Source organism: Bolinopsis microptera, chromosome 12 (genome assembly GCF_026151205.1).
Source record: "Bolinopsis microptera isolate Bmic1 chromosome 12, MBARI_Bmic_1.0, whole genome shotgun sequence".
NCBI lineage: Eukaryota > Metazoa > Ctenophora > Tentaculata > Lobata > Bolinopsidae > Bolinopsis > Bolinopsis microptera.
In genome coordinates, this window is record NC_087083.1 from 14,097,971 (window position 1) to 14,110,639 (window position 12,669).

Genomic DNA, 12,669 nt, shown 5'->3' on the forward strand with positions numbered 1-12,669 from the left:
TGTGTTCATGTTGAACGTTTTACTGTGCTGCAAAAGTCTCTAAATATTTTTTAGCCCGAGATACCATAATTAAGTACGTCATGTTTGATGTTATTATTTGTTACATTTTGTTTTCTGACAACTTAAAAGCTCAAAAATCTATCATGCGATATTGCGGAATCCTTATTAGAGGCCATTCTATTTCTACTGTGTGGATTTGACTATTAAGTTTTTATAAAGGAGGTGATTGGCAGAACCACTTGTATTTGATTGCTATTGTTAGAGTAGTATTCTACCAGCTACCTTCACAAACTTTATAATGTCATTTTATTTAAATATCACTATGATTTTAGCTAATCTACAAGCACTTACCTGGGGACCCCAGGCTAAGATTCGGCGGAATGGCAGGCTGAGCGCGGCCCAGTGAACAAGCACCTGCTCAAATTGCCTTTTGAATTCGATCATATTAAATCGATTCAATGATTTCTCTCCCAACAGCAGAATAGGCATTAGTGCCATAATATATTTGATTTTGTTGCCATCACAAATATACATATACTAATACAGTAACAAGTAGTTTATTTCGTGAACTCTCACATAATTAAAGGTCTATGTAGCATATTATTTGCAGCTGACAAACCTGGTAATGAACACACCTAACTCAGATTTGTAATCTTTGACAATAAAAAGAGTAATTTTTCTTTGCCAATTATACATAGTGTACATGGTAAGCCAGTTAAGTTTCTGTGCAATTCGAAATTGCATCAATTAATATTTTATTTTTGTTATTTTTTATTTAGGGGTCGTTCACATATTATTACGTAATCAGCGGAGGGGGGAGGGGGTTTAGTTCCCAAGTTTAGTCCTTTTGGCGGCCAAATTCTGAAAAATGCCCGGCAAATTTCAGAATTTGGTCGCCAAATTTAAAGGCCTAACTCAAAATGTCACTTAAGGTCATCAGGCAATTCTACGTTGATTCTGAAAATTTCATGAACAAATATTGATTACGGAGGGGGGGGGGGGGGGGAGGAGGGGTAAAAATATTGATTACGTAATATGTGAACGACCCCTAACTTAGTTAGTTTGAACTCAAAGAAAGCTGAGATAGAAAAGTTATATACTTGCGCATGGGAGTAATTTAGAAGTTTTGCACCCTTGGGTTGAAACTACTAGTAGAATTTGCGTGCTTTATCAATTCTGATGCAGAATGACCCTACAAAGGATCCTGTGCATTTATATAAACGCTGTAGACACTGAAATTCATATTTTAATTCACTTAATTTCTAGAGTAGATGTTTAATCGCACCCAAGTGGAAATCAGTTTTTCTGAATTTTTTCCAAAAATAAGCATTTTGGGCTTTCATGACTATCACAGTGCCAATATAAACATGTGCATTGCGATCATTTTAAACTCAAGTTTGAGTTACCACTTACCAATGACCTATTTAACCATATCCAGTAGCAAAAAACTCTATACAGCGAAGTGCATACTCAACTCCTCTATGCTAATGGTAACTGGAGTACTGGTTTCAAACTCTGAATCCTTCAACAATTAACAAAACTAATAGACACTAAACAGCTATGTCAAACGAACGAGAACATGCACAAGTAGTGGGAATAGTTATAGTGATAGTGTCCCTTATCTCCTTCGTTCAGACATCAGTTATTCTATCCGTTATCTGCTCCAACAAAGACATGTTCAGGAGTTCGTATCATGTTCTTATTGGTAAGATAAAACATTAAACATTACTTTATTTAATAAAAACTGGAGTAGAAAAATAAATATGTGAATCATGTTTAACATCCCTCAGGGAACCTAATGATAGCAGACTTGATAGTCATCATGTTTAACATCCCTCAGGGAACCTAATGATAGCAGACTTGATAGTCATCATGTTTAACATCCCTCAGGGAACCTAATGATAGCAGACTTGATAGTCATCATGTTTAACATCCCTCAGGGAACCTAATGATAGCAGACTTGATAGTCATCGTGTTTAACATCCCTCAGGGAACCTAATGATAGCAGACTTGATAGTCATCATGTTTAACATCCCTCAGGGAACCTAGTGATAGCAGACTTGATAGTCATCATGTTTAACATCCCTCAGGGAACCTAATGATAGCAGACTTGATAGTCATCATGTTTAACATCCCTCAGGGAACTTAATGATAGCAGACTTGATAGTCATCATGATTAACATCCCTCAGGGAACCTAATGATAGCTGACTTGATAGTCATCATGTTTAACATCCCTCAGGGAACCTTATGATAGCAGACTTGATAGTCATCATGTTTAACATCCCTCAGGGAACCTAATGATAGCAGACTTGATAATCATCATGTTTAACATCCCTCAGGGAACCTAATGATAGCAGACTTGATAGTCATCATGTTTAACATCCCTCAGGGAACCTAGTGATAGCAGACTTGATAGTCATCATGTTTAACATCCCTCAGGGAACCTAATGATAGCAGACTTGATAGTCATCATGTTTAACATCCCTCAGGGAACCTAATGATAGCAGACTTGATAGTCATCATGTTTAACATCCCTCAGGGAACCTAATGATAGCAGACTTGATAGTCATCATGTTTAACATCCCTCAGGGAACCTAATGATAGCAGACTTGATAGTCATCATGTTTAACATCCCTCAGGGAACCTAATGATAGCAGACTTGATAGTCATCATGTTTAACATCCCTCAGGGAACCTAATGATAGCAGACTTGATAGTCATCATGTTTAACATCCCTCAGGGAACCTAATGATAGCAGACTTGATAATCATCATGTTTAACATCCCTCAGGGAACCTAATGATAGCAGACTTGATAGTCATCATGTTTAACATCCCTCAGGGAACCTAATGATAGCAGACTTTATAGTAATCATGTTTAACATCCCTCAGGGAACCTAATGATAGCAGACTTGATACTCATCATGTTTAACATCCCTCAGGGAACCTAATAATAGCAGACTTGATAGTCATCATGTTTAACATCCCTCAGGGAACCTAATGATAGCAGACTTGATAGTCATCATGTTTAACATCCCTCAGGGAACCTAATGATAGCAGACTTGATAGTCATCATGTTTAACATCCCTCAGGGAACCTAATGATAGCAGACTTGATAGTCATCATGTTTAACATCCCTCAGGGAACCTAATGATAGCAGACCTGATAGTCATCATGTTTAACATCCCTCAGGGAACCTAGTGATAGCAGACTTGATAGTCATCATGTTTAACATCCCTCAGGAAACCTAATGATAGCAGACTTGATAGTCATCATGTTTAACATCCCTCAGGGAACCTAATGATAGCAGACTTGATAGTCATCATGTTTAACATCCCTCAGGGAACCTAATGATAGCAGACTTGATAGTCATCATGTTTAACATCCCTCAGGGAACCTAATGATAGCAGACTTGATAGTCATCATGTTTAACATCCCTCAGGGAACCTAATGATAGCAGACTTGATAGTCATCATGTTTAACATCCCTCAGGGAACCTAATGATAGCAGACCTTGATAGTCATCATGTTTAACATCCCTCAGGGAACCTAATGATAGCAGACTTGATAGTCATCATGTTTAACATCCCTCAGGGAACCTAATGATAGCAGACTTGATAGTCATCATGTTTAACATCCCTCAGGGAACCTAATGATAGCAGACTTGATAGTCATCATGTTTAACATCCCTCAGGGAACCTAATGATAGCAGACTTGATAGTCATCATGTTTAACATCCCTCAGGGAACCTAATGATAGCAGACTTGATAGTCATCATGTTTAACATCCCTCAGGGAACCTAATGATAGCAGACTTGATAGTCATCATGTTTAACATCCCTCAGGGAACCTAATGATAGCAGACTTGATAGTCATCATGTTTAACATCCCTCAGGGAACCTAATGATAGCAGACTTGATAGTCATCATGTTTAACATCCCTCAGGGAACCTAATGATAGCAGACTTGATAGTCATCATGTTTAACATCCCTCAGGGAACCTAATGATAGCAGACTTGATAGTCATCATGTTTAACATCCCTCAGGGAACCTAATGATAGCAGACTTGATAGTCATCATGTTTAACATCCCTCAGGGAACCTAATGATAGCAGACCTGATAGTCATCATGTTTAACATCCCTCAGGGAACCTAATGATAGCAGACTTGATAGTCATCATGTTTAACATCCCTCAGGGAACCTAATGATAGCAGACTTGATAGTCATCATGTTTAACATCCCTCAGGGAACCTAATGATAGCAGACTTGATAGTCATCATGTTTAACATCCCTCAGGGAACCTAATGATAGCAGACTTGATAGTCATCATGTTTAACATCCCTCAGGGAACCTAATGATAGCAGACTTGATAGTCATCATGTTTAACATCCCTCAGGGAACCTAATGATAGCAGACTTGATAGTCATCATGTTTAACATCCCTCAGGGAACCTAATGATAGCAGACTTGATAGTCATCATGTTTAACATCCCTCAGGGAACCTAATGATAGCAGACTTGATAGTCATCATGTTTAACATCCCTCAGGGAACCTAATGATAGCAGACTTGATAGTCATCATGTTTAACATCCCTCAGGGAACCTAATGATAGCAGACTTGATAGTCATCATGTTTAACATCCCTCAGGGAACTAATGATAGCAGACTTGATAGTCATCATGTTTAACATCCCTCAGGGAACCTAATGATAGCAGACTTGATAGTCATCATGTTTAACATCCCTCAGGGAACCTAATGATAGCAGACTTGATAGTCATCATGTTTAACATCCCTCAGGGAACCTAATGATAGCAGACTTGATAGTCATCATGTTTAACATCCCTCAGGGAACCTAATGATAGCAGACTTGATAGTCATCATGTTTAACATCCCTCAGGGAACTTAATGATAGCAGACTTGATAGTCATCATGTTTAACATCCCTCAGGGAATCCTAATGATAGCAGACTTGATAGTCATCATGTTTAACATCCCTCAGGGAACCTAATGATAGCAGACTTGATAGTCATCATGTTTAACATCCCTCAGGGAACCTAATGATAGCAGACTTGATAGTCATCATGTTTAACATCCCTCAGGGAACCTAATGATAGCAGACTTGATAGTCATCATGTTTAACATCCCTCAGGGAACCTAGTGATAGCAGACTTGATAGTCATCATGTTTAACATCCCTCAGGGAACCTAATGATAGCAGACTTGATAGTCATCATGTTTAACATCCCTCAGGGAACCTAATGATAGCAGACTTGATAGTCATCATGTTTAACATCCCTCAGGGAACCTAATGATAGCAGACTTGATAGTCATCATGTTTAACATCCCTCAGGGAACCTAATGATAGCAGACTTGATAGTCATCATGTTTAACATCCCTCAGGGAACCTAATGATAGCAGACTTGGTAGTCATCATGTTTAACATCCTCAGGGAACCTAATGATAGCAGACTTGATAGTCATCATGTTTAACATCCCTCAGGGAACCTAATGATAGCAGACTTGATAGTCATCATGTTTAACATCCCTCAGGGAACCTAATGATAGCAGACTTGATAGTCATCATGTTTAACATCCCTCAGGGAACCTAATGATAGCAGACTTGATAGTCATCATGTTTAACATCTCTCAGGGAACCTAATGATAGCAGACTTGATAGTCATCATGTTTAACATCCCTCAGGGAACCTTATGATAGCAGACTTGATAGTCATCATGTTTAACATCCCTCAGGGAACCTTATGATAGCAGACTTGATAGTCATCATGTTTAACATCCCTCAGGGAACCTAATGATAGCAGACTTGATAGTCATCATGTTTAACATCCCTCAGGGAACCTAATGATAGCAGACTTGATAGTCATCATGTTTAACATCCCTCAGGGAACCTAATGATAGCAGACCTGATAGTCATCATGTTTAACATCCCTCAGGGAACCTAATGATAGCACACTTGATAGTCATTATGTTTAACATCCCTCAGGGAACCTAATGATAGCAGACTTGATAGTCATCATGTTTAACATCCCTCAGGGAACCTAATGATAGCAGACTTGATAGTCATCATGTTTAACATCCCTCAGGGAACCTAATGATAGCAGACTTGATAGTCATCATGTTTAACATCCCTCAGGGAACCTAATGATAGCAGACTTGATAGTCATCATGTTTAACATCCCTCAGGGAACCTAATGATAGCAGACTTGATAGTCATCACGTTTAACATCCCTCAGGGAACCTAATGATAGCAGACTTGATAGTCATCATGTTTAACATCCCTCAGGGAACCTAATGATAGCAGACTTGATAGTCATCATGTTTAACATCCCTCAGGGAACCTAATGATAGCAGACTTGATAGTCATCATGTTTAACATCCCTCAGGGAACTTAATGATAGCAGACTTGATAGTCATCATGTTTAACATCCCTCAGGGAACCTAATGATAGCAGACTTGATAGTCATCATGTTGAACGGCCAGGTAGCGTAGTTGGTTAATCATCGGATTTGTAATCGTGAGATTGCGAGTTCGAAACCCACTGCCTGCCTAGTCGTGGGGTGAGTGTCGTCGACATTCAGCTAAAGATCCTGAGTGGTCTATGCAGTCCCCGGTCTACTCAGCCGAATATTCGAGAAATCGTGTGTGAGGGTTAAATGAGGAGCTGTCCATTGCAGCGAAGTCTCGGGCGAAGAAAGTATGGTACACACTACCTTAACCGTCACTGGCCTAATTAAATCCTTCGGCTTCCTGTAATTGGCTAGTTACACTTGTGTAACATTGTGGCTGTTGGAATACTCCGAAGTAAAATAAGTGTGAGATTAAAAAAATAGCAGACTTGATAGTCATCATGTTTAACATCCCTCAGGGAACCTAATGATAGCAGACTTGATAGTCATCATGTTTAACATTCCTCAGGGAACCTAATGATAGCAGACTTGATAGTCATCATGTTTAACATCCCCCAGGGAACCTAATGATAGCAGACTTGATAGTCATCATGTTTAACATCCCTCAGGGAACCTAATGATAGCAGACTTGATAGTCATCATGTTTAACATCCCTCAGGGAACCTAATGATAGCAGACTTGATAGTCATCATGTTTAACATCCCTCAGGGAACCTAATGATAGCAGACTTGATAGTCATCATGTTTAACATCCCTCAGGGAACCTAATGATAGCAGACTTGATAGTCATCATGTTTAATATCCCTCAGGGAACCTAATGATAGCAGACTTGATAGTCATCATGTTTAACATCCCTCAGGGAACCTAATGATAGCAGACTTGATAGTCATCATGTTTAACATCCCTCAGGGAACCTAATGATAGCAGACTTGATAGTCATCATGTTTAACATCCCTCAGGGAACCTAATGATAGCAGACTTGATAGTCATCATGTTTAACATCCCTCAGGGAACCTAATGATAGCAGACTTGATAGTCATCATGTTTAACATCCCTCAGGGAACCTAATGATAGCAGACTTGATAGTCATCATGTTTAACATCCCTCAGGGAACCTAATGATAGCAGACTTGATAGTCATCATGTTTAACATCCCTCAGGGAACCTAATGATAGCAGACTTGATAGTCATCACGTTTAACATCCCTCAGGGAACCTAATGATAGCAGACTTGATAGTCATCATGTTTAACATCCCTCAGGGAACCTAATGATAGCAGACTTGATAGTCATCATGTTTAACATCCCTCAGGGAACCTAATGATAGCAGACTTGATAGTCATCATGTTTAACATCCCTCAGGGAACCTAATGATAGCAGACTTGATAGTCATCATGTTTAACATCCCTCAGGGAACCTAATGATAGCAGACTTGATAGTCATCATGTTTAACATCCCTCAGGGAACCTAATGATAGCAGACTTGATAGTCATCATGTTTAACATCCCTCAGGGAACCTAATGATAGCAGACTTGATAGTCATCATGTTTAACATCCCTCAGGGAACCTAATGATAGCAGACTTGATAGTCATCATGTTTAACATCCCTCAGGGAACCTAATGATAGCAGACTTGATAGTCATCATGTTTAACATCCCTCAGGGAACCTAATGATAGCAGACTTGATAGTCATCATGTTTAACATCCCTCAGGGAACCTAATGATAGCAGACTTGATAGTCATCATGTTTAACATCCCTCAGGGAACCTAATGATAACAGACTTGATAGTCATCATGTTTAACATCCCTCAAGGAACCTAATGATAGCAGACTTGATAGTCATCATGTTTAACATCCCTCAGGGAACCTAATGATAGCAGACTTGATAGTCATCATGTTTAACATCCCTCAGGGAACCTAATGATAGCAGACTTGATAGTCATCATGTTTAACATCCCTCAGGGAACCTAATGATAGCAGACTTGATAGTCATCATGTTTAACATCCCTCAGGGAACCTAATGATAGCAGACTTGATAGTCATCATGTTTAACATCCCTCAGGGAACCTAATGATAGCAGACTTGATAGTCATCATGTTTAACATCCCTCAGGGAACCTAATGATAGCAGACTTGATAGTCATCATGTTCAACATCCCTCAGGGAACCTAATGATAGCAGACTTGATAGTCATCATGTTTAACATCCCTCAGGGAACCTAATGATAGCAGACTTGATAGTCATCATGTTTCAACATCCCTCAGGGAACCTAATGATAGCAGACTTGATAGTCATCATGTTTAACATCCCTCAGGGAACCTAATGATAGCAGACTTGATAGTCATCATGTTTAACATCCCTCAGGGAACCTAATGATAGCAGACTTGATAGTCATCATGTTTAACATCCCTCAGGGAACCTAATGATAGCAGACTTGATAGTCATCATGTTTAACATCCCTCAGGGAACCTAATGATAGCAGACTTGATAGTCATCATGTTTAACATCCCTCAGGGAACCTAATGATAGCAGACTTGATAGTCATCATGTTTAACATCCCTCAGGGAACCTAATGATAGCAGACTTGATAGTCATCATGTTTAACATCCCTCAGGGAACCTAATGATAGCAGACTTGATAGTCATCATGTTTAACATCCCTCAGGGAACCTAATGATAGCAGACTTGATAGTCATCATGTTTAACATCCCTCAGGGAACCTAATGATAGCAGACTTGATAGTCATCATGTTTAACATCCCTCAGGGAACCTAATGATAGCAGACTTGATAGTCATCATGTTTAACATCCCTCAGGGAACCTAATGATAGCAGACTTGATAGTCATCATGTTTAACATCCCTCAGGGAACCTAATGATAGCAGACTTGATAGTCATCATGTTTAACATCCCTCAGGGAACCTAATGATAGCAGACTTGATAGTCATCATGTTTAACATCCCTCAGGGAACCTAATGATAGCAGACTTGATAGTCATCATGTTTAACATCCTCAGGGAACCTAATGATAGCAGACTTGATAGTCATCATGTTTAACATCCCTCAGGGAACCTAATGATAGCAGACTTGATAGTCATCATGTTTAACATCCCTCAGGGAACCTAATGATAGCAGACTTGATAGTCATCATGTTTAACATCCCTCAGGGAACCTAATGATAGCAGACTTGATAGTCATCATGTTTAACATCCCTCAGGGAACCTAATGATAGCAGACTTGATAGTCATCATGTTTAACATCCCTCAGGGAACCTAATGATAGCAGACTTGATAGTCATCATGTTTAACATCCCTCAGGGAACCTAATGATAGCAGACTTGATAGTCATCATGTTTAACATCCCTCAGGGAACCTAATGATAGCAGACTTGATAGTCATCATGTTTAACATCCCTCAGGGAACCTAATGATAGCAGACTTGATAGTCATCATGTTTAACATCCCTCAGGGAACCTAATGATAGCAGACTTGATAGTCATCATGTTTAACATCCCTCAGGGAACCTAATGATAGCAGACTTGATAGTCATCATGTTTAACATCCCTCAGGGAACCTAATGATAGCAGACTTGATAGTCATCATGTTTAACATCCCTCAGGGAACCTAATGATAGCAGACTTGATAGTCATCATGTTTAACATCCCTCAGGGAACCTAATGATAGCAGACTTGATAGTCATCATGTTTAACATCCCTCAGGGAACCTAATGATAGCAGACTTGATAGTCATCACGTTTAACATCCCTCAGGGAACCTAATGATAGCAGACTTGATAGTCATCATGTTTAACATCCCTCAGGGAACCTAATGATAGCAGACTTGATAGTCATCACGTTTAACATCCCTCAGGGAACCTAATGATAGCAGACTTGATAGTCATCATGTTTAACATCCCTCAGGGAACCTAATGATAGCAGACTTGATAGTCATCATGTTTAACATCCCTCAGGGAACCTAATGATAGCAGACTTGATATTTATCATGTTTAACATCCCTCAGGGAACCTAATGATAGCTGGTTACTATGGTTACTATGGTTACTATGGTTACTATGGTTACTAATGATAGCAGACTTGATAGTTTCGATAATGGGACTCTTCTTCAGAGGACCGGGTCTGATAGTAGAAAGCTATGCTAAGGGTTCCTTCCTGTCCAGCTTGTGTGATATTGTTCCTTTTGTTACATGGAGCGCACTTTACTGTGCCTCTCTCGCAGGTATTATACCTCACTTTACCTCCCTTTGCCTCTCTCGCAGGTATTTAATTAATTAACCTTAATACGATTATTATTTAAGGAGTTTAATTACTTACAGTTTTATAGTATAGTTGCTTTATATTGTTTGATGTCAACCTTTTCCACTGCAACTGATCATGATTATTAACAATTGAGGACAGCTGCACTGTAATTCGGACCTTTAGGCTTTTAGGGTCTGCCCACACTACGCCTCTATTCCCCGAATGTCTGCCCACACTATGCCATGTTTTGACGGGCCACATGGCGTGGGTCAAAAAAACCGGATTCACACAACGAGGCGCGTAGTGTGGGCAGAGCTCCCGCCAGTTGGTGTGGAAACTCTCGGGGAATTCTGGTACGGATTTTAAAAATCCTTGCCTCTATGTGTGAATCCGGTTTTTTGACCCACGCCATGTGGCCCGTCAAAACATGGCGTAGTGTGGGCAGACATTCGGGGAATAGAGGCGTAGTGTGGGCAGACCCTTACCGATAGTTGAAATTCGACATTTAGCGTCATCTAGCGCTATCTGGCGACATTGGAAAGGTGCCACGCAATTAGCGGCATTGTCGCTAATTGGCGCTATCTAGCGTCATCTAGCGTCATCTATCATCATTTGGCGTCATTTCACGCCAGATGACGCTAGATGACGCTAAATTTCGAATTTCAACTATCGGTAAAGGCAAAGGTCCTCATTTGTTAAGAATTCTGCTATGGAGGTTCTTAACAAGATACATACGATAGTAAGTTAATTAGCTGATTAATTAAATTGTATAAATTAATAGAAATGTTTATAAAATGTTAAATAATTACTGCTCAGTGCTGTGTATTACTTACAACAGAATGTTGGCACTAACGAACCCGCTGCAGTACAAAGTCAATGTTACGATAACTAACTCTATGAAATTGGTAAATATGTTTTATCGTTTTAAACGCTGGTAACTAGATCTCCTAGGCAAATTAAATAACTAGGCTGTTACGAGGATTATCTGCTCGATACACACTTTGGAATCATAAAACCCATCTTTATAGATGTATTTTTGACCGTTGAAGCGATTAAAAGTTGTCTCATGTAATTTGTAGTCAATTTTCACGGTCAAACCGCTAAAATTGGTTTCATTTTGATGTTTTTTGACATTTTAACATAAAAATTTGACCAAACCCATAATCATGGGTAGAGTGGACCGCTGCCAGTGTCTCTCTTTTCCAAACAAAATGAAATGATATTAATTTGAATAACCGTCCGCAAATGCAAATTGATACCGAGATTGAAATCGGTCGCTCGCTTTTCCCATTCATTTACAATTGTAATAGATTAAGAAGAACTACCCGAAGGCAGCTGTACTCGGCAATAAAGATTGGGAAAAGAGAGACACTGGCAGCGGTCTACTCTACCCATGATTATGGGTTTTGATTAAATAGTATAGTATAGAATGTATAATTAAGAGGCACGGTCATGCTTGCCAGCACTGTGATAGACGCTTTGGTAGTCAATTATTGCCTACATTCAAGTGTCCGTAGAATCAGAAGCTTTAAAGATACAGCCATTTCAGACCACAGGTCTTAAAGATAATTGTTAAGACTTTAGTTTACATTATATCAAAAAAATAATTTAACGTCATCATCACCACTTGATGACGTCATCAAATTAACCGTTTTTAAAACTTGATTTTTGACAAAGTAATAATACCTTTTCAAATCGATTTTACATCATTAAGGAGCAATTTTATTCAAAATTTGAGGGGAAATTGAAGTTAGATAATTGTTCAAGCATTCTGAAAATCTACCGTAAAGTTTTCCTACCTTGCTCCTTTATAAAGATATTCGCTATTGAAGTGCTTTTCTAAAGAATAATTTCACAAAAATACAAAAGTTATGATTTAGTATTCTCTGGTGTTGGGCCATGCCTTGTCGAGTTGTGGACTGTGGAGCTCAGTTCTGCTTCCTATAGGTCTAAATTGTGCATTAGGCTGGTTTAAAAGTTGAAAATAGAAAAGGACACGCCCAAATTGATAT

The 12,669-nt window shown here is 39.2% G+C and overlaps 2 protein-coding genes across 4 annotated transcripts in view; both read left to right on the top strand.

Annotated features, from left to right (window-relative positions):
- The window catches only part of LOC134824379 (uncharacterized), an 87,247-nt gene that overhangs the window by 42,012 nt on the left and 32,566 nt on the right, over window positions 1–12,669 (top strand). The gene's annotated exons all lie outside the window — the stretch shown is intronic.
- The window catches only part of LOC134824377 (uncharacterized), an 84,390-nt gene that overhangs the window by 32,263 nt on the left and 39,458 nt on the right, over window positions 1–12,669 (top strand). The gene's annotated exons all lie outside the window — the stretch shown is intronic.